Genomic DNA, 22,534 nt, shown 5'->3' with positions numbered 1-22,534 from the left:
TGTATATACATATATATATGTATGTATATATATATATATATATATATATATATATATATATCTCCACTCTTTTTTAGATTCTTTTCCCATATAGGTCATTACAGAGTATTGAGTAGAGTTCCCTGTGCTATACAGTAGGTTCTTATTAGTTATCTATTTTATATATAGTAGTGTGTATATGTCAATCCCAATCTCCCAATTTATCCCTTCTCCCTTTTCCCTCTTGGTAACCATAAGTTTGTTTTCTACATCTGTGACTCTATTTCTGTTTTGTAGATAAGTTCATTTGTTAATTTAAGTTCTGACCAACTAAGCTCCAAGTCCACAAGTTCTTGGCCTAAGCCTTGTACTTGGAATCCTCTAAATTACCTAGCAATTACTGGGCAAAAAATAATTGAATAATCATTGGCCTCAACTTACATTTTTCATGATGCTATTTGGAAAATAAAAAAAAAAAACAGGTAACTTGATGAAGAATGTCTCATCTTCTTCCCATGCTTCCCACTTTTCCCTCATTTTCCATTCTTACCTTATATGGAAAAATAGAGAGGAAGGATCTTTGTTTTAGACATGTTTTCAAGAATTTAATTAAGTAAAGAGGGATATAGCATAATAACTTTGTAGACAATCATTTCCCACATCTGTCTTTATTATCTATATACACAAACACACAATCACAGATGGACATTATTTATCTTTTTCCCTGATTCCCAATATTGTATTGATTTCAATCCATGGTCTTTAAAATTTAAAACCAATTTCTTTCACGTGTGAGATATTTAATTAGTGTCTCCTGAGTTAATTCACTGAAAAAAAAAACTGAAAAAGGACAGAAAAGAATTCTGGTTATTATGAAAATATAGGCATTGGAAACCTCTGTATCTTCTCTTAAGATCTACCACAAAAGCAACGAGCCCTATTGTCCATATGTAAGATTAGAAGTGTATCTCCCTATACATTCTCTTTTTCACATTCTCTTTTTCTATTTCTTCATCTTCCTTATGAAAATGATTCACCCTCTTTCTTAACTCTCTTCTTTATGAAAGAGGGTCAAGGAGTGAAAATGTAAAGTCAACTGATATGGGGACAGAAGAAATGTTCTTAGCAGTAACCTCACAGGCATCTATGTTATAGTGTCTGTTTCTTGAATACCTATTTTTGATTTTTAAAATGTGGTTGCTTTGAATATATTTATCAGTGCATATAGTAAATATTTATCTTCTTAACATAGAAGTCATTTCTGTTGTTCTAAGGAAAGATTTTTCTATAGTTTGCTGATTTATGAGATCTGACTGAAGGATAAAATGGGTATAATATGAGAAAAATGAATGAACAAAGACATTCATATTGTACCTTAGTCAGCTAAGTCTTGACCTGTTTTCTTAGTTCAAGCTATACCTCCTCCTCTGCTATATATCATTCTTCAAACTATGATCCATATCTCTTCACAAGAGAATCTCAGTGGTTTTTCCTTCCTCTAGCCTACAACTATTCCATACAGCCAGCTTCTTACAAATTTCCTTTGAAAGTTTGATTCCTTAAAACTGGAATCTATATTCCTTCTAAAGTGGGAATAAATTAATAAGAAAAAAATCTTTTAACATACTAATAAAATAAATGTCCTCCTCCCTCAGTTAACCATAGTGTGTTCTATTAACACCCTCCTGAAGATAATATATAAATATAGTGTATTTTGTTAACACCTTTCTGGAGATAATGATCTAATCTCTGTTTCTTAACCCAGTAGAGTATCCATATATAAGGAAAATTTCAGATTCCTGGACAGTAATGTTGGGGAAAGCAAAATCTTGCCATGGTGTCTATTATATCATACTTAGTTTGTTGGTCTATGTCTCCAGTCTTTAATTTTAAGTAAAGTCATATTGAAATCTAGAACATTTCAACTGTCGTTAGTCTACTTACCAATAGTGTCACCATCACTCCAGAAAAAGGAGCCCTGTTCATCTAGAGCAATTATGAGGCCAAAAGGATTCAGATAGCTATAGAAAAAATGTAAAATTGTATTTTCAGAGTTAGAAGGATCTAACTCTGACCATCTCATAGAACTATCTAGAAAAATGTTAAATCCTTTCTTAATCATCTTTGCCAAATGTCCACTTTGTTTATCCTTGAATACCTCCAATATCAGGAAATTTTAAACATCCTTAAGCAAACTATTTCTACTCTGAACAGCTCAATTTAGGGGGGAAAATGATAGCAATAGCACAGACCTCTCAAATGCCTTCCACTGGAGAAAAATGGGAAGGTGTTTATAATTAATAACGTTATAAAATAATTATACCTTTCTAATTGAAGATGCACCTCTCAGTTTCTTTGGCTTATCTACAACCAAGAGAATGTTATGACAAAATTGCCAAAGTCATTGGATCTGGAAACCTGGAAGCTGATGTCAAAGTAGGACCAACGGGATTCCAGGGAAATGAAACTTGAACAGTAATTTGGAGTCTGCTCTACACTAGAAATTATATTAATATCTCAGGAGCAAGGATGACAGAATCCATGTGCTCAATTTTTATGATTCCACTGGGGAGACAGGACTCAAGGATTTGATTCTAATCACTTGACAAGAGAAAATTGCTTAAAGAAAAAAGAACTACACAATGTAAGTGATAAACTTACTTTTCGAGTTGAATTAGTGAGAATTTCTTTAAGGGAAAAAGTTTGGCTTCATGTGAAATACACTTTTCATTAAATTTTTCTATTTGAAATGAAAAGTTAGGCATGAGATCCTCTCTTCATTCATGGCAATGAACAATACACTAACTAGAAATTCGAATAGAGCTATTATTCAACTTAGTGTTTGGAAAGTATGGATCTAGTATCTAGGTTGATGGGGTCCTTGGGGACTTTTCAATGTTTCAGAAATGTCCAGTCAAAACTTCTCTCTAATAATGATGTATATTTTAGCTGATTTTACTTTGTATTTTAGCTGATTTTAATTCTTTGTTTTATATTTTGATTTCACTATAGTGGATTTACAATGTTGTTTTCATTTTTGCCATACAGCAAAGTGAGTCAGTTATACATATACATATACCCACCCTTTTTAGATTCTTTTCCATATAGGTCATTACAGAGTTTTCAGAAGAGTTCACTGTGCTATAAAGTAGGTTCTTATTAGTTATTTATTTTATATATAGTATTGTGTATATGTCAATCCCAATCTCCCAATTTATCCCCCCACCCCCCCACCCCCCACCACTTTCCCCCCTGGTAACTATAAGTTGTTTTCTACATCTGTGACTCTATTTCTGTTTTGTAAATGAATTCATTTGTACCATTTTTAAAAAAAAATCTACATATAAGTGATATTATATGATATTTGTCTTTCTCTGTCTGACTTACTCAGTATGACAATTTCTAGGTCCATCCATGTTGCTGCAAAATGTAATTATTTCATTATCTTTTATGGCTGAGTAATATTCCATTGTATATATTTACCACATCTTCTTTATTCATTCCTCTGTTGGTGGACATTTAGGATGCCTCCATGTCCTGGTTATTGTAAATAGTGCTGCAATGAATATGTGGGTGCATGTATTGTTTTGAATTATGGTTTTCTCTGGATATATGACCAGGAGTAAAATTGCAGGATCATATGGTAGCTCTAATTTTAGTTTTTGAAGGAACCTCCACAGTGTTCTCCAAAGGACCTGTGCCAACTTATATTCCCACCAACAGTTTTAAGAGGGTTCCTTTTTCTCCACACCCTCTCCAGCATTATACTGTTTGTAGATTTTTTGATGCTGGCCATTCTGACTGGTGTGAGGTGATACCTCATGGAAGTTTTGATTTGCATTTCTCTAATAATTAGTGATGTTGAGCATCTTTTCATGTGCTTTTTGGCCATCTGTATGTCTTCTTCGCAGAGATGTCTGTTTGGGCCTTCTGCCCATTTTTTGATTGGTTTCATTGTTTTTTTGATATTGAGCTGCATGAGCTGATTGTATATTTTGGAGATTAACCCCTTGTCAGTCACTTCATTTACAAATGTTTTCTCCCATTCTGTGGGTTGTCTTTTCATTTTGTTTTTGGTTTCCTTTGCTGTGCAAAAGCTTTTCAATTTCATTAGGTTCCACTTGTTTATTTTGTTTTTATTTTCACTACTCCAGGAGGCAGATCATAATAGGTCTTGCTGCGAGGTGGATGGACCTAGAGTCTGTCATACAGAGTGAAGTAAGTCAGAAAGAGAAAATCAAATACTGTATGCTAACACATATATATGGACTCTAAAAAAAAAAAAAAAAGGTTCTGAAGAACCTAGGGACAGGACAGGAATAAAGATGCAGACATAGAGAATGGACTTGAGGACACAGAGAGGGGGGAAGGTAAGTTGGGACAAAGGGAGAGAGTGGCATGGACTTATATATACTGCCAAATGTAAAATATATAGCTAGTGGGAAGAAGCCACATAGAACAGGGAGATCAGCTTGGTGCTTTGTGACCACCTAGAGGGGTGGGATAGGGAGGGTGGGAGGGAGATGCAAGAGAGAAGAGATATGGTGATAAATGTATATGTATAGCTGATTCACTTTGTTATAAAGCAGAAACTAATACACCATTGTAAAGCAATTATACTCCAATAAAGATGTTTAAAAAAAAAAAAAGGTCTTGCTGCAATTTATGTCAGAGCGTGTTCTGCCTATGTTTTCCTCTAAGAGTTTTACAGTGTCCAGACTTACATTTCAGTCTTTAATCCATTTTGAGTTTATTTTTGTGTATGGTGTTAGGGAGTGTTCTAATTTCATTCCTTTACATGTAGCTGTCCAGTTTTCCCAGCACCACTTATTGAAGAGACAGTCTTTTCTCCATTGTAAATTCTTGCATCCTTTGTCATAGATTAGGTGACCATAGGTGCATGGCTTTATCTCTGGACTTTCTATCCTGTTCCATTGATCTATATTTCTGTTTCTGTGCCAGTACCATATTGTCTCGATTACTGTAGCTTTGTATTATAGTCTGAAGTCAGGGAGCCTGATTACTCCAGCTCTGTTTTTCTCTCCCAAGATTGCTTTGGCTCTTCATGGTCTTTTGTATTTCCATACAAATTGAAAAATTTTTTGTTCTAATTCTGTGAAAAATGCCATTGCTAATTGGATAGGGACTGCATTGAATCTGTAGATTGCTTTCTGTAGTATAGACATTTTCACAATATTGATTCTTCCAACCCAAGAACATGGTATATCTCTCCATCTGTTTGTGTCATCTTTGATTTCTTTCATCAGTATCTTATAGATTTCTGAGTACAAGTCTTTTGCCTCTTTAGGTATGTTTATTCCTAGATATTTTATTCTTTTTTGATGCAATGGTATATGGCATTGTTTCCTTAATTTCTCTTAGTGATTTTTCATTGTTAGCATATAGGAATGCAAGAGATTTCTGTGTATTAATTTTGTATCCAGCAATTTTACCAAATTCATTGATGAGCTCTAGTAGTTTTCTTGCAGCATCTTTAGGATTTTCTATGGATAGTATCATATCATCTGCAAACTGAAGTTTTACTTCTTATTTTCCAATTTGGATTCCTTTTTTAAAAATTTCTTCTCTGATTGCTGTGGTTAGGACTTCCAAAACTATGTTGAATAAAAGTGAAGCAAGTAGACATCCTTGTCTTGTTCCTGATCTTAGAGGATACTTTCACTTTTTCACCATTGAGAATGATGTTTGCTGTGGCTTTGTTGTATATAGCCTTTATTATGTTGAGGTAGGTTCCCTATATGCCCACTTTCTGGAGAGTTTTTATCATAAATGGGTGTTGGATTTTGTCTAACGCTTTTTCTGCATCGATTGAGATGATCATATGGTTTTTATTCTTCAGTTTGTTAATGTGGTGTATCACATTGATTTGCATGTATTGAAGAAACCTTGCATCCCTGGGATAAATCTACTAGATAATGGCGTATGATCCTTTTACTGTGTTGTTGGATTCAGTTTGCTATTACTTTGTTGAGGATTTTTGCATTTATGTTCGTCAGTCATACTGGCCTGTAATTTTCTTTTTTGTGATATCTTTGTCTGGTTTTGGTATTAAGATGATGGTGACCTTGTAGAATGAGCTTGGGAGTGTTCCTTTTTATGCAATTTTTTGGAAGCGTTTCAGAAAGACAAGTGTTAACTCTTCTCTAAATGTTTGATAGAATTTGATAGAATTTGCCTGTGATGCCAACTTGCCCTAGACTTTTGTTTGTTGGAAGTTTTAAATCACAGTTTCAATTTCAGTATTTGTGATTAGTCTTTTCATATTTTCTATTCCTTTCTGGTTCAGTCTTGGAAGATTGTACCTTTCTAACAATAACCATTCCTTCTAGGTTATCCACTTTATTGTCATATAGTTGCCGGTAGTAGTCTCTTATGCTCCTTTGAATTTGTGCGATGTCAGTGGTAACTTCTCCTTTTTCATTTCTAATTTTATTGATGGGAGTCCTCTCCCTTTTTTTTCTTGATGAGTCTGGCTAAGGGTTTATCAATTTTGTTTATCTTCTCAAGAACCAGCTTTTAGTTTCATTGATCTTTGCTAATGTTTTCATCATCTCTATTTCATTTATTTCTGCTTTGATCATTATAATTTCTTTCCATCTGCTAACTTTGGCTTTTGTTTGTTCTTCTTTCTCTAGTTGCTTTAGGTGTAATTTTATGTTGTTTATATGAGATTTTTCTTGTTTCCTGAGGTAAGATTGTATTGCTATAAACTTCCCTCTTAGAACTGCCTTTGCTCTGTCCCATAGGTTTTGGATTGTTGTGTTTTCATTGTCATTTGTGTCTAGGAATTTTGTAATTTCCCCTTTGATTCCTTCAGTGATCCATTGGTTGTTTAATATCATATTGTTTACCCTTCATGTGTTTGTGTTTTTTTCCCATAATTGATTTCTAATCTCATAGCATTGTGGTTGGAAAAGGTGCTTGATATGATTTCAATTTTCTTAAATTTACCAAGGCTTGATTTGTGACCTAAGATGTGATCTATTCTGGAGAAACTTCTGTGTGCACTTGAGAAGAAAGTGTATTCTGCTGCTTTCAGATGGAACGTCCTATAACTATCAATTAAGTATATCTGGTATAATGTGTCATTTAAGGCTTCTTTTTCCTTATTTATTTTCTCTCTGGATGATCTGTCAATTAATGTAAGTGGGTTGTTAAAGTCCCCCACTATTATTGTGTTAATGTCAATTTCTCCTTGTACGGATGTTAGCATTTGACTTATATATTGAGGTGTTCTTATGTTGGGTGCATAAATATTTACAATTGTTATAACTTCTTCATGGATTGATCCCTTGATCATTATGTAATGTTCTTCCTTGTCTCTTGTAATAGTCTTTATTTTAAAGTCTATTTTGTCTGATATGAATATTGCTACTCCAGATTTCTTTTGCCTGGAATATCTTTTTACATCCCATCACTTTCAGTTTGTATGTGTCCTTAGGTCTGAAGTGGGTCTCTTGTAGACCGCATATATATGCTCTTGTTTTTGTATCCATTCAGCCAGTCTGTGTCTTTTGGTTGGAGCATTCAATCCATTTACATTTCAGGTAATTATTTTTTAATTAATTAATTTATTTATTTTTGGCTGCATTGGGTCTTTGTTGCCGTGTGCAAGCTTTCTCTAGTTGTGGCGAGTGTGGGCTACTCTTCATTGCAGTGCATGGGTTTCTCATTGCAGTGGCTTCTCTTGTTGCAGAGCATGGGCTCTAGGTGCGTGGGCTTCAGTAGTTGTGGCACAGAGGCTTAGTAGTTGTGGCCCATGGGCTTAGTTACTCTGCGGCATGTGGGATCTTCCCTGACCAGGGCTCGAACCCATGTCCCCTGCATTGGTAGGCGGATTCTTAACCACTGGAATATGAGGGAAATTCTTAAGGTAATTATTGATATGTATGTTCTTATTCCCATTTTCTTAATTGTTTTGGGTCTGTTTTGTAGGGCTTTTTTCTTCCCTTCCTCTTTTCTTCTCTTCTCTTGTGGTTTGATGACCATATTTAGTGTTGTATTTGGCTTGCTTTTTCTTTCGTGTGTGTGTATCTATCCTAGTTCTTTGGTTTGCATTTCCCGTGATGTTTTGATATAGCAGTCCATATACATACAGGTTATTTTAAGTTTCTGGTCTCTTAATTTTAAATGTGATTCTCAGTTCCTGTATTTGTACTCTTCTCTTTTCATGGTTGCTAGTTTTGATATTATATTTTTGTGTGGATGATTTCCTGCTTTTACTGTAGCTTTGCCTTTAGCAGTGAGGTTTCCCATTTCTGATCTTCTTGTTTCTAGTTTTGGCCTAATTTGTTTCCCCTGCCTAGAGAATTTCCTTTAGTATTTGTTGTAAAGCTGGTTTGGTGGTGCTGCATTCTCTTAGCTTTTGCTTGTCTCTAAAGTTTTTGATTTCTCCATTGAATCTGAATGAGAGCCTTGCTGGGTAGAGCATTCTTGGTTGTAGGTTCTTCCCTTTCTTCACTTTAAATATATTGTGCCACTCCCTTCTGGCCTGCAGTGTTTCCACTGATAAATCAACTGATAACTTTATGAGAGTTCCCTTGTATGTTATTTGTTCATTTTCCCTTGTTGCTTTTAATATTTTTCTTTATCTTTAATTTTTCTCAGTTTGATTACTATGTGTCTTGGTGTGTTCCTCCTTGTGTTTATCCTGCCTGGGAATCTCTGCACTTCTTGTACTTGGGTGACTGGTTCCTTTCCCATGATAGGGAAGTTTTCAGCTATTATCTCTTCAAATATTTTCTGCAGTCCTTTCTCTTTCTCTTCTCCTTCTAGGACTCCTATAATGTGAATGTTGTTGCATTTAATACTGTCCCAGCAGTCTCTGAGACTGCCTGATTTATTTTCATTCTTTTTCTTTATTCTGTTCTGTGGTAGTGATTCCCACCATTCTATCTTCCAGATCACTTATCAGTTCTTCTGACACAGTTATTCTGCTATTGATTCCTTCTAGGATATTTTTCATTTCAGTTATTGTATCGTTCTTCTCTGTTTGTTCTTTAGTTCTTCTAGGTCTTTGTTAAACATGTCTTGTATCTTCTCAATGTGTGCCTCCATTCTTTTTCCAAGATTTTGGATCTTCTTTACTATCATTACTATGAATTCTTTTTTCACATATATTGCCTATATCCTCTTCATTTAGTTGTTTTTGTAGGATTTTATCTTCCTCCTTCAACTGCAACATATTTCTCTGTCATCTCATTTTGTCTAAATTACTGTGTGTGTGGTCTCCTTTCCACAGACTACAGGCTCATAGTTCCTCCTGCTTCTGTTGTCTGCCCCATGTTTGGTGAGATTGGCCCAGGGGCTTATGCAGGCTTCCTGGTGGGAAGGATTGGTGTCTGCCCTCTGGCGGGTGGAGTTGGGTCTTGTTCCTCTGGTTGGCAAAGCCATGTCAGGGGGTCTGTTTTGGTGTGGATGTGATCTTAGTATGACTTTAGGCAGCTTATCTGCTGATGGGTCAGGCTATGTTCCTGTCTTGCTGGTTGTTTGACCTGAGGCATTCCAGCACTGGAGCCTGCAAGCTGTCGGGTGGGGCCAGGTCTTGGTGCCAAAATGGGGACCTTTGGGAGAGCTCACCCAATTAATATTCCCTGGGGTCTCTGCTACCAGAGTCCTTGACCCCATGGTGAGCTACAGCCAACCCGCATCTTTCCAGGAGATCCTCCAATACCCCTAGATAGTTCTAGCCCAGATTTCTATGGAGGTACTGTATTTGCAGGGTCCCAGTGCATGTGAGACCTTGGGTGTACCCTCCAAGAGTGGAGACTCTGTTTCCTCCAGCTCTTTGGAGCTCCTACACTCAAGCCCCATTGACCTACAAGGTCAGATGCTCTGGAGGCTCTTCCTCCTGACGCCAGACACTTAGACTGTCTTGGAGGAATATTTTTATGTTGGAACATCCCTGTGTAGCCTGCATAGATTTTATAGTGTTATTATTATTGTGTTGTGACAGCTGTTTTTAGTATGGATGTCTGCCACCTCTTTCCTCAGTGTCTGTTGGTCTGTTATCACCTTGATAGGGGGTTAGACTAGTGTTGTGGTGACCAGAGTATGCCCTGGATATTGAGCTTGACCTCCCGTTTGTTCTGTGGTTGTCTCTGCCATGTCAGGAGTGGGGTCTTCTCCCTAGTTGTTGGAGTAGACACCCCCAGATCTGTTTCTTAGCTGTGTTTCTGATCTGCCGTGTGAGGTAGGCAGGATTGGAGTGCTCCCCCTGGGAGAGAAGCCACTGAGTATTCCTCCTCTGGAGTTTTCACCTGTGAGCATGCTCTGTTGTGTCACCTTTTACCTGTTGTGTGAGTTCACAAGTTACTCTCTTGTTGGCATTGCTCTTGGCCCCACCTTAACCATGGGAATGCTGGCAGTTGTCCCTGGTGTCTCTCAGGCATTGTTTTCACCAGGCCACCAGTGTAGATCCACTGAAGTCAGGTCCCAGGATTGCAGTAATCATGGATCTGGACCCACTGTGGGTGCTATGGGGGCAGCTCAGACTCTGTCCTGGCCCAACCCCCATATGTGTGTGCCACAAAGTCCGTAGCTGCCAAAGCTAGACCCATCTCAGTTGTAGGAGCACTTGTTATCCATTCAGATGTTCTGCAGGAGCTGAGATAACCAAGCCAGTCGTGGGTGTTTAATCTGGTGTTCACACAGTAGCTGATTTTAATTTTTATTAGAAATTTTGATTTGCTATTATGAATCTTTGATGTAAAATAGAAATATAAACTAATTATTACTGCGTAAAAACCTCTTTCTCTGCTAAACAAGATCTTTGATTACATGATGTCTGTGAGGGAAAATGACTAATTAAATATAACCTAAATCGATAAAAGCTTGAGGGCCCTGACCCAACCTTCATCTAAAACCTAGGAGGAAATTTGTGAATCAGAAATCACTAGCTGTCTTAAAAACAATAATAGGAAAATATTTACGGCAGGATATCTTTGAACTGGATCAAATGCTCAAGCATATCATCTACTAATCTCTTTCACTCCTTTTTTCTTCCCTTCCTTCTCTTTTTTCCCTTTCTCCCTCTCTCTGCTACCTCCCTCTGTCATACACACACACACACACACACACACACTGACTCACACATGCAAATATACAAATATACATGTAGACCAGTAACTGCACACTGACTGAGTTACTCTCCTATCACACCTCACCATCCTACTCAAAAACATTATTGGTGGTATAGTGGTGAGAATTAGCTGCCTTCCTACTCACAAACAACCCTCCTCAGATACTCCCCAAGCAGGAAACTTGACCATAACAGGAAGACCGAGTCCTTAGCTCAGTCTCCTGAGAGGAAGTGCCTGTTACCTCAACACTGTTTTTCTGTCTGGAAACTCTGTTGGCAGAATATATCCTCCACCAATGAAAAGAGTAATTATATCCAGTGGAGCAGGAATGTCAACAAACTTCTGCCAGGAAGGTGGTACTTGACTCCTCTAGCACAGAAAAAGCCAGAGTTAATCACTCTAATTATGTAACTGGGAACAAGTAACATTCAGGAGACACAGGAAGTTGAAATCCAAACTTCCATTTAAATTCAACAAAACGTCTGTTGAATTCAGTAATAAGAAGGGTGACTTAAATGCCTAATTCAGTGTTAAGAAAAAGAAATAAGTGCACAAGCATCAATATGTAAAATGCATAAAAGGAGAATTCTTTAGTATATATTTATTTCAGAAGTTCAATTTTGTAACCACATTTGCTTACTAAAATGTCAAACAAAATAATACAAGTTAAGATGATGACGTTGAATTCTAAAGTGTTAAAATTTGATATAATAACACTTTTTGGAACATTTTTATTATACTCTTTTTAAAAGTTTGATTTTATTAAGAAATGAAATTTAAGACAAATATTTATGGAAATTTATGAAGTACCTCTACAGAATATAGCTTGAAAATCATTGATTTAATTGTTTAAGACCGTATAATAATCTGACCACAAGAATGGAGAATTTTTAATAACACTTCCCCAGTCAGAGCTAACTGATAATTTAAAAATAGATTGCATATTCCTTTTTCTAGTTGGGAATTAGTCAAAATTTATTCCCATAAGGATTTCTTGAAAATGGGGCAAGATTAGCCAATGCTCATCAAAACATACTGGAAGAATGGGAGAAGTGAATTCAGCTCTAGTAGAGCTGTCACATTGGTTCCCCTCATATTTTACCAATCTCCCCCACCATTGAAACCAACGCTCTCACTGCCTAGGAGACTAGATGTGGCTGGGTGGAAAATATGAGTTAAATCAATGATATTATATTTATTGGGAAACTGAACTATAAAACATGAAAAGAGGTCGCCACTGGTCACAGAAACACAAAGGATGTATAAAAAATATGTCTCTTGCTGAGGCCAAAGAGTCTATTACAAGCTGAGGCCCTTTGGAAGACAGCTGTTAGAAAAACAAAAATGATCCCATGGAATGCGGAGCCCTGATAATGGCACACTGTGCTGAAATTTCACAAACTTTTGCAACTGAATCCTGAATTTCTCCACGAAATTCAGAGTTATTAAAGTTGCTGTGCTCAGATTTCCATTAGATTTCCTTTGTCAGTTCATGTGCATCCCTATAATAAACCCCATACTTGAGCTTGCTTGACTGGATTTCTTGCAAGAAAAAGTACCTGATTCATGTATTATAAACTCTCTGACACTCTGCTATATAGAAACATCACCGTTGAGAATCGTTTGCTTTAAAGAATTTAAATGTCTGCATAAAATAAGTCTATTCTGCTTCTAAAAATAAAAATTTATCTCACCTTAAATATTTACCAATATATGTATGACCCAATTCTACTATTTTGAGAAGAGCAAACAATTCTAAACAAAAGCTTTCACAAGGAATCAAGCCAGAATAATATTGTCCAAGACTCTAGAAGTCATATAGAAACAGTGAAAAAAATACCATATAAATCTTTGAGTTATGGATTTATGTTATCTGTTCTACACATTTTACTGTATAAAATTGAACCTGGATGCTTCAGGAAAACACACATACAAGATCTTGTTCCTTTTGGAAATAGAAAATATTTGACTTTTCAAAATATTTTGTTTAATTAACTTATTCCAGTTAAAGAAGATTTGGCTCTCTGGATATTGAATCCCATATTATTTATCATTAATACCAAGTGCTAGTCAGCTTATACATGACTATGCTGTAGAGCTAGAGAATCTCCATGAAACATGCATGACCTATCAGAAAATATATTTCACATCTACATTATGGAATTTCAGTTTTCACTGTTCATGTTTTCTAAATAGCCTAAATGGGTTTGCTGTATTTTAAAATATTAATGTCTCACTAAAATGTACATATATTCTATTATTAACTATGCAATTACTTTGTATCATTTTAGCTCAATAGCCATTGTCATATAGTTATGAAAAATGTAATATATGAAACTTTTATTTTAAAAAAATATTGAGTTCTTACTAAGTGCAGGTCATTTATGTGTATGTGTATATATGTTAATCCTGTGGCGAGGTCAATAGCAGTCCAGAAATATAGAAAATATTTGCTTTGAAGAATCCATATAGGCCCAATTTCAGTTCATGTGTAGCTGTGAGAAGTTCACCAAAGCTAGGGAAATTTGACATAATAAACAGAAAACCTTGAAAGTTTTTTTCCTACCTCTGGGAATTGTAATATTTTGTCCTGGAAGTAAATACAAATTTGTTGGTAAATCATCCTCATGACATCCATCATGCCCACTTGCCTGCATGAGTAGCTTTCACCCCCAGTTCTCCCAGATTATATTCATATTATCCTTTCCACTTGTGAATAAAATATGGGTAAGACTGCTATCTGGAATCTTGAGGTAAAGGAAAAATATATTTGAATAAGGAATTTGTTTTTTTTTTTTCTTTTACAAAAAACTAATGAAGCAACTGATGTTCTCAGAATACAGTTCCTTTCTATTACATTGGCATATGTGAAAAAGGAACTTTATTCTTTTTATTATAGTATATATTGGGGGGATCTATAGCATACATATGCAAATTATTTTGAGACTGATTTCAGAATCTCTGAGTAGCAGAAATATATTTTAGTTTTGTTCTGATTTACTTAGCATGAGTTATATTTTATGTAAGGTAAAATTAACATATAAATACACTGTTTTCAAATATAAGAATGAAAATGATGTAAGAAAAATAGGAGATTATGTCAAGCCCGGATTGGTTGCAAGTATCAAATTGCACCTATTTAAACTGGTGTAAACAACTGTATTGTACTGATATAAAAATCTAGTACTTACCTCTTCAAGAAATGGAGCAATCATGAAAGCTGACCCCAAAAGAATGCTCTATCAGTTTCATGAGCCTGAGGATCTAATGTAAATCTAGATTTTTAGGATGGAAAACCATTAATTTAATCAAGTGAACATCTTGATTAAATTACTCAACCACCTCAGGTTCATGGTGATCAACACCAAGAAGACCAAAAAGATAAAAATGGAGTACAGTTTAGGGTATAATATGCTTATGTGTTTAGGAATAAAAATTTAACCCTCAAATGAAGCAATTGGATCAGTTTTCTTTCCTGATGAAAAGATAAATGAATATTAAAGCTAAGGTCAAAATAGTGCCAAGTAATTAAATTGTCTTGAGTTTTTGTTGTTTTTCCTTTTTGCATTCTAAACAGCCTTCAAGGATCCAGCATCAAACCAACCTAATTCACAAAGCTGTTTCCATTTCATTTCACAATGTCTTGCCTTTCTTGGAATTTTTACAGAACTTTATAGCCTATGCCACACAATCAGGATACAAATATATCATGTTCTATGTTACATTTTCAAATCTGTTAGTTGTGATCTTCCCAGTACTGTGTGGGCAGGGACCATGCTTCATCCCTTTTCTATATTCCATACTATTTAAACAGAAATACTCAGCCTTTGCTCTTTGTTAATTGATTGAAAGTGTTTTCTTAACTCAATTCTTCAAATTTGTAAATTATTTCTAATCACAGTCAGAGGGGGAAAAAAAGTTTTCTTCTTTTTTAATCCCCCAAATAATTTCCTTACTAGGAGAACCCAGGCTTCCAGTATCTCTGTGGTAGAAAATGAAGACTAGAATCATTATTAAAAGTTATTTACTCATGTATAAATCCTTAGAATACTGTATTTCCAGTGACCTGAGAATAGTAGAAGAGGGTATATAAGGCAGAAATAAATATCCATTCCTTAAGGCAGAACAGAAAATTGCAGCAAACTCTTCTCCAAATGCTCCAGGGTCTTATTCCTATAAAACACAAACATTTCAATAGATCTGAGTTGGGAGTGTTATATTTTTTTCTCTTGGGGGGGTTAGAGAGAAGCAGAACATTTAAAAATATTATTTCTTTATACCTGAAAGCCTTTCGCCAGATTATTGCAGAGTTGTTTCTCAATTAAATACACTCTATAAAGTTTACATATTATACTGTGTAGTATACAGTTTGTATACCCAACTAAGAGCAAAGTTTCAAATCATCTAGATGAAAGATCATTACCAGACCTTTTCCTTAAGAGAGAGGGAAAATTCACAGCCATTTCACTGAGGAATGATTTTGCCTTCCGACTGAAGAGAGAATCTTATATCAAATCATAATATAATATCTGCCTAACATCAAAACAAAAACTTGACGTTTGGTAATTACTGAGTTACTAAGGGAAAGTAACTAAATATATCATAGGTTTGTCTGCTGCTAACTTTTTAAAGGCAAAACTTTTAACAGGTTATTTTAAATGATGCAATGTGCTCTTTCTCTTTTAGAATTATAAGTAATGCATTTTCCTTTTTAAAATTATATTTATTTATTTTTTATTAAAGTATAATTGACTTACAATATTATAATAGTTTCAGGTGTACAACAGTGTGACTTTATATTTTTTATGAAGTCTAGTTGATTTACAATATTATGTTAGTTTCAGGTATACAGCATAATGATTCAGTATTTTTACAGGTTACACTTCATTAAAAGATATTACAAGAAAATGGCTATAATTCCCTGTGATATTCAATATATCCTTGTTGCTTATCTATTGTTTACATAGAAGTTTATGTCTCTCAACCCCATACTCGTAATTTGTCCCCTCCCCTTTTTTCTCCCTTTCAGTAAACACTAGTTTGTTTTCTATATCTGTGAGTATGTTTCTGTTTGCATATATACTTATTTGTATTATTTTTCAAAATACACATATAAGTGATATCATATAGCATTTGTCTTTCTCTGTTATTTAACTAAGCATAATATTCTCTAGGTCCATCCAGATTGCTGCAAATGGAAGAATTCCTTCTTTTTTTATAGCTGAGTAATATTCCACTGTGTGTGTGTGTATGTGTGTATGTGTGTATGTATATATATATATATATATATATATATATATATATATGACACATCTTCTTTATCCATTCACCTGTTGATGGGAATGTGGGTTGCTTCCATATCTTGGGTATTGTAAATAGTACTGCTATGAACACTGGGGAGCATGTATCTTTTCAAATTAGTGTTTTCATTTTTTTCCAGATAAATACCCAGGAGTGGAAATGATGGATCATATGGTAGTTCTATTTTTAGTTTTCTTAGGAACCTCCATAGTGGCTGCACAAATTTATATTTTCACCAACAGAGTACAATTGCTCCCTTTTCTCCACATTCTCTCCAAAAATTGTTATTTGTAGATGTTTTGATAATAGCTGTTCTGGCAGGTGTGAGGCGATACTTCATTGGTGCTTTAATTTGCATTTCTCTAGTAATTAGTGATGTTGAGCATCTTTTCATGCACCTGTTAGCCATCTGTATGTTTTCTTTGGAAAAATGTCTATTCAGGTCTTCTGCACATTTTTGATTGGGCTGTTTTTATTTTTTTGATATTGAACTCTGTGAGCTGTTTATATATTTTGGCTATTAACCCCTTAGGGTTAGGGTTAGGGTCATATTATTTGCAAATATTTTCTCCCATTCCATAGGTTGTCTTTTCATTTTCTAGATGGTTTCCTTTACTGTGCAAAATCTTTTAAGTTTAAATAAGTCCCATTTGCTTATTTTTGCCTTTTTTTTTCGCATTATGAGACAGATCTCCAAAAAAAAAAAATTGCTGCAATTTATGTCAAAGAGCGTTCTGCCTATGTTCTCTTCTAGGAGTTTTATGGTTTCAGGTCTTACATTTAAGTCTTTAATTCATTTTGAGTATATTTTTGTATATTGTGTGAGGGAATGTTCTAATGTCATTGTTTCACACGTGGCTGTCCACTTATTGAAGAGACTGTCTTTTCTCCATTGCATATCCTTGCTTCCTCTTTCATAGATTAATTGACCATAGGTGCATGCATTTTCTTCTGGGCTCTCTATTCTGTTCCATTGATCTATGTATTTGTGATTGTGTCAGTACCATGTTGTTTTGATTACTCTAGCTTTGCAGTATAGTCTGAAGACTGGGCACTTTATACCTCCAGCTTTGTTCTTCGTTTTCAAGATTGCTTTGGTGATTCAGGGTCTTTTGTGGTTCATATGAATTTTAGGATTATATGTTCAAGTTCTGTGAAAAATGTCATGGTTATTATGATAGGGATCACATTAAATCTGTTGATTACTTTGGGCAGTATGGTCACTTTAACAATATTAATTCTTCCAATCCAAGAGCATGGAATATCATTACATTTCTTTGTATCATCTTTGATTTCCTTCAGCAATATTTTATAGTTTTCATTATATAGGTCTTTCACCTCCTCATTTGTATTTATTCCTAGATAGTTTATTCTTTTTGATGTGATTTTAAATGGGATTGTTTTCTATTTTCTCCTTCTGAGAGTTCATTATTATTGTATAGAAATGCAACAGATTTCTGTATATTGCTCTTGGATCCTACAACTTTGCTAACTTCATTTATTAGTTCTAATAATTTTGGGGTGGAGAGTTTAGGGTTTTCTACATAAAATATCATGTCATCTGCAAATAATAATAGTTTTACCTCTTCCATTCCAATTAGGATTCCTTTAATTTATTTTTCTTATCTGATTGCTGTGGCTAGGACTTCCAAAACTATGTTGATGAAAGTCATGAGAGTGGGCATCCTTGTCCTGTTTCTGGTCTTAGAGGGAATAATTTAAGTTTTTCAGGATTAAGTATGATGTTAGCTGTGGGTTTGTCACATCTGGCCTTTATTATGTTGAGGTATGCTTTCTCTATGTCCACTTTTAGGAGAGTTTTTAGCATAAACCGATGTTGAATTTGGTCAAAAGCTTTATCTATTGAGATGACCATATAGTTTTTATTCTTCAGTTTGTTACTTCAATTTGTTATTCTTCAATTTCACACTGAGTGATTTGCAGATATTGAAAAGTTCTTGCATCCCTGTAATAAATCCCACTTGATCATGGTTTATGATTCTTTTGATGTATTGTTGGGTTTGGTTTGCTAATATTTGTTAAAGATTTTTGCATCTGTTCATCAGTGATATTGACATGTAAATTTCTTTTTTTTGTGATTTCTTTGTCTGCTTTTGGTATGAGGGTGATGCTGGCCTTGTAGAATGAGTTTGGAAGTGTTTCTTCTTCTGCAATTTCTTGGAAGAGTTTGAGGAGGATGGGTGTTAACTCTTCTGTAAATGTTTGGTAGAATTTGCCTGTGAAGCCATCTGATCTTGGACTTTTGTTTATTGAGAGTTTTTCTATTACTGATTCAATTTCATTACTGGTAGTTGGTCTGCTCATGTTTTCTCTTTCTTCCTGGTTCAGCATTCGGAGATTGTACATTTCTTCTAGGAATTTGACCATTTCTTCTAGTTTGTCCATTTTATTGGCATATAGTTGTTTGTGGTCGTCTTTTATGATTCTTTGTGTATTTATGGTGTCAGTTGTAACTTCTCTTTCATTTCTGTTTTTATGTATGTGGGCCCTCTCCATTTTTCTCTTGGTGAGTCTGGCTAAAAGTTTATCAATTTTTAAAATCTTTTCAAAGAACCAGATTTTAGTTTCTTTGATTTTTTTCTTTTTCTAGTCTTTATTTCATTTACTTCTACTCAGATTTTTTTTTAGTTTTTTCCTTCTCATAACTTTGGGTTTTGTTTGTTTCTCATTCTTTGGTTCTTTTAGGTGTAATGTTAGGTTGTTTGAGACCCTTCTTGTTTCCTGAGGTAAGCCTGTATCAATATAAGCTTCCCTTTTAGAAGAGCTTTTGCTTATTCCCATATGTTTTGTATTGTATTTTTGTTTTGATTTGTCTTTAGGTTTTTTTTAATTTTCATTTCCTCAGTGATTCATTGGTTGTTTAGTAGCATATCATTTAGCCTCCACGTGTATGTGTTTTGCAATATTTTTCTTGTAAAAAACTAGAAAATTTCTAGTCTCATAGTGTTGTGGTCAAAAAAGATACTTGATATGATTTCAATCTTACTAAATTTACTGAGGTTTGTTTTGTGACCTAGCCTGTGATGTATCCTTGGGGATGTTCCACGTGCACCTCAAAAGAATGTGTGTTCTCCTGCTTTCAGACGGAATGCCCCATATATATATCAATTAAGTCCATTAGATCTAATTTTCATTTGAGGCGAAAGTTTCCTTGTTGATTTTCTGTCTGGATGATCTGTCCACTGATGTAAGTTCAGGGTTAAAGTCCCCAAATATTATTGTGTTACTAATTTCTCCTTTTATGTTCGTTAATATTTCCCTTATATATTTTGGTTTGCCAATGTTAGGTGCATATATATTTAAAATTGTTATATCTTCTCCAGTTGTTCCCCTGATCATTATGTAGTGTCTTTCTTTGTCTCCTATAACAGTCTATTTAAAAGTTTATTGTGTCTGATATAAATATTGCTAATTTGGGATTCTTTTGATTTCCATTTGCATGGAATAACTCTTCCCATTTCCTCACTTTTAGTCTTTGTGTGTCTCCAGACCTGAAGTGAGTCTCTTGTAGGCAAAATATATACAGGTCTTGTTTTTTTAACTATTGAGCTATTCTATGCTTTTTAATTTGAACCTCAAATGCATTTACATTTAAGGCAATCATTGATATATATGTTCTTGTTTCCATTTAGTTAATTATTTGGGGCATTGTTTTTGTAGGTCTTTTCCTTCCTTTTCTTTTTTTTTTCCTCTTTTCTTCTGATTTGATGAATATTTTTACTGTTATGTTTGAATTCCTTTCTCTTTTTTTTTGTGTGTATCTGTTATAAATTTTTTGTTTTTTTTTACTATGACTTTTTATATGGGAATTTATCTATCTATGTACATTATTGTATTAAGTTGCTGTTGTCTTAATTTCAAATGCATTTAAAAGTCTTGCCTTTGTACTCTCCTCCCCTCATAATGACTGTTTTTGATATCATATTTTACAGCTAATATTTTTTATATACCATAATTGCTTATGATATAGAGAATTTTACTACTTTTTTCTTTTAACCTTCCTACTAGCTTTGTTTGTGGATGATATCCTACATTTATTGTATGTTTGCCTTTACTGATAAGATTTTTTTATTTCATAATTTTCTTGTTTTTATTCATGGCCTTTTCTTTTTCACCTAGAGAAGTTCCTTTAACATTTGTTGTAAAGCTGGTTTCATGGTGCTGATCTCTTTTAGCTTTTGCGTGGCCATAAAGCTTTTGATGTCTCCATCAAATCCGAGCAAGAGTTTTGATGTAGAGTATTATTGATCATAGGCTTTTCTCTTTCATCACCTAAAATACATCATGTCACTCCCTTCTGGCCTGAGTAATCAGCTGATAGCCTTATGGGAGTTCCTTTGTATGTTATTTGTTTCTTTTCCCTTGTTGATTTTAATATTCATTTTAATTACAGTGTATCTTGTTGTATTCCTCTTTGGGTTCATCCTGTATGGGACTCTCTGAGCTTCCTGGATTTGGGTAACTCTTTCCTTTCCCAGGTTAGGGAAGTTTTCAGCTATTATATCTTCATATATGTTCTCAGCCTCTTTCTCTCTCTCTTCTCCTTCTGGGACATCTATAATGCAAATATTATTGTGCTTAATGTTGTCCCAGAGGTCTCTTAAGCTGTCCTTATTTCTTTTCATTCTTTTTTCTTTTTCTCTTCTGCATCAGAGATATTCACTACCCATCTTTCTGTTTGTTGATTCATTCCTCTACATCATTTGGTCTACTCTTTTTTCCTTCTAGTATATTTTTCATTTTAGTTATTGTATACTTCACCTCTCTTTGGTTATTCTTTCATACACTTTTTAACACTTTGTTAAAAACTTTTAACTTCTTACTCTTTTCATCCATTCTTCTCCCAAGTTCTTTGATCATCTTTAGGATCATACCCTGAACTCTTTCTCAGGTAGATTTCCTATCTCCATTTTACTTAGTTCTTCTTCTGGGGTTTTATCTTGTTACTTCATCTTGAACATGTTCCTCTGTTGCCTCATTTTGCCCAAGTTGCGGTTTGTATTTTTATGTATCTAGTAGCTTAGTAACATTTCCTGACCTTGGTGAAGTGACCTATTGTAGGAAATGGCCTATGCATCTCAGCAGCACACTCCTCTTTTGTCACCCAAGCTGTGTGCTCTAGGGGTTCCCCCTAAGAGGGTTGCATAGGTCTTTCTGTTGGGCAAGCTGACTATGTGGGCAGTCTGATACGCTTGTTTTGTTCCTGTTTCAGTTGACTGCCAGGCCCGGCCTTGTGTGGAGACTGTTGGCTGCTGGTTGGCAGGGCCTGGTCATGAGGTGGCTGACTGCAGAGCCCCAGCAGGCATTGTGGTTAGTGCTGACTCACTTGTAGGTGGAGTCAGGATTCAGAAGATTCTGGGTCTTTTGCCCACCCACTGTTGGATGACACCAGTTTCTGGGATTAGTGCTGGACTACTGGCCAGCATAACCATGTCCTGAAGTCTGGCTGCAGGGCTCTGGGATCCCATAGCTGGTGTCAGATCACTGGTGCTTGGAAGCAGTTTCCTACTTAGTTAGATTTAGGATCTAGGATGTCCTGAAGCTTGTGTTTGCCTGCTAGTGGTAAGGTTAGAGCCTAGCTGTCCCAGGGAAGTTTCCGGCCTGCTGTGAGCAAGCCATGTTGGCAGGCTATGGGACTTTAATTTTCTAACCTCTGGTGTCTGCCTGCTGGGGCATAAGCCTTGTCCAGGGACTAGAGTAGGCTTACTGGAGTGTGGAGTCAGTGAATCCCTACAGGTGGATGAAGAGGGGTCCTGTGCCCTTTGGTGGGCAAGACCACTTCTAGAGGAATGTCTAGAGGCAGCTATATGCTCAGGAAGTCTTTAGCCAGGCTCTCTGCTGATGTGTGGGTCTGTGTCCCCACCCAGTTAATTGCTTGGCCTGAGGATTCCCAGCACTGGTGCCCACAGGCTATTGGGTGGGTCCAGGTCTTGGTGTTAATGAGCTAGAGGGAGGATTTCACAATGGTGCTCCCCACAACCAGTGTATATACAGTAGAAGGAACTCCCAAGAATGCTTGCCAACTTTCTATTTCCCCAGGGTGAGTCACAGCCACCACCACCCCACCACACACACACACACCCTGCTCTTCCTGGAAACTCCAAGACTAGCAAGTAGGTCTGGCCCAGGGC

Source organism: Balaenoptera physalus (assembly GCF_965194825.1).
Source record: "Balaenoptera physalus genome assembly, chromosome: 13".
NCBI classification, from domain to species: Eukaryota; Metazoa; Chordata; class Mammalia; order Artiodactyla; family Balaenopteridae; genus Balaenoptera; species Balaenoptera physalus.
The sequence above is the reverse complement of the archived record's forward strand: the minus strand, read 5'-3'. Positions refer to the sequence as shown.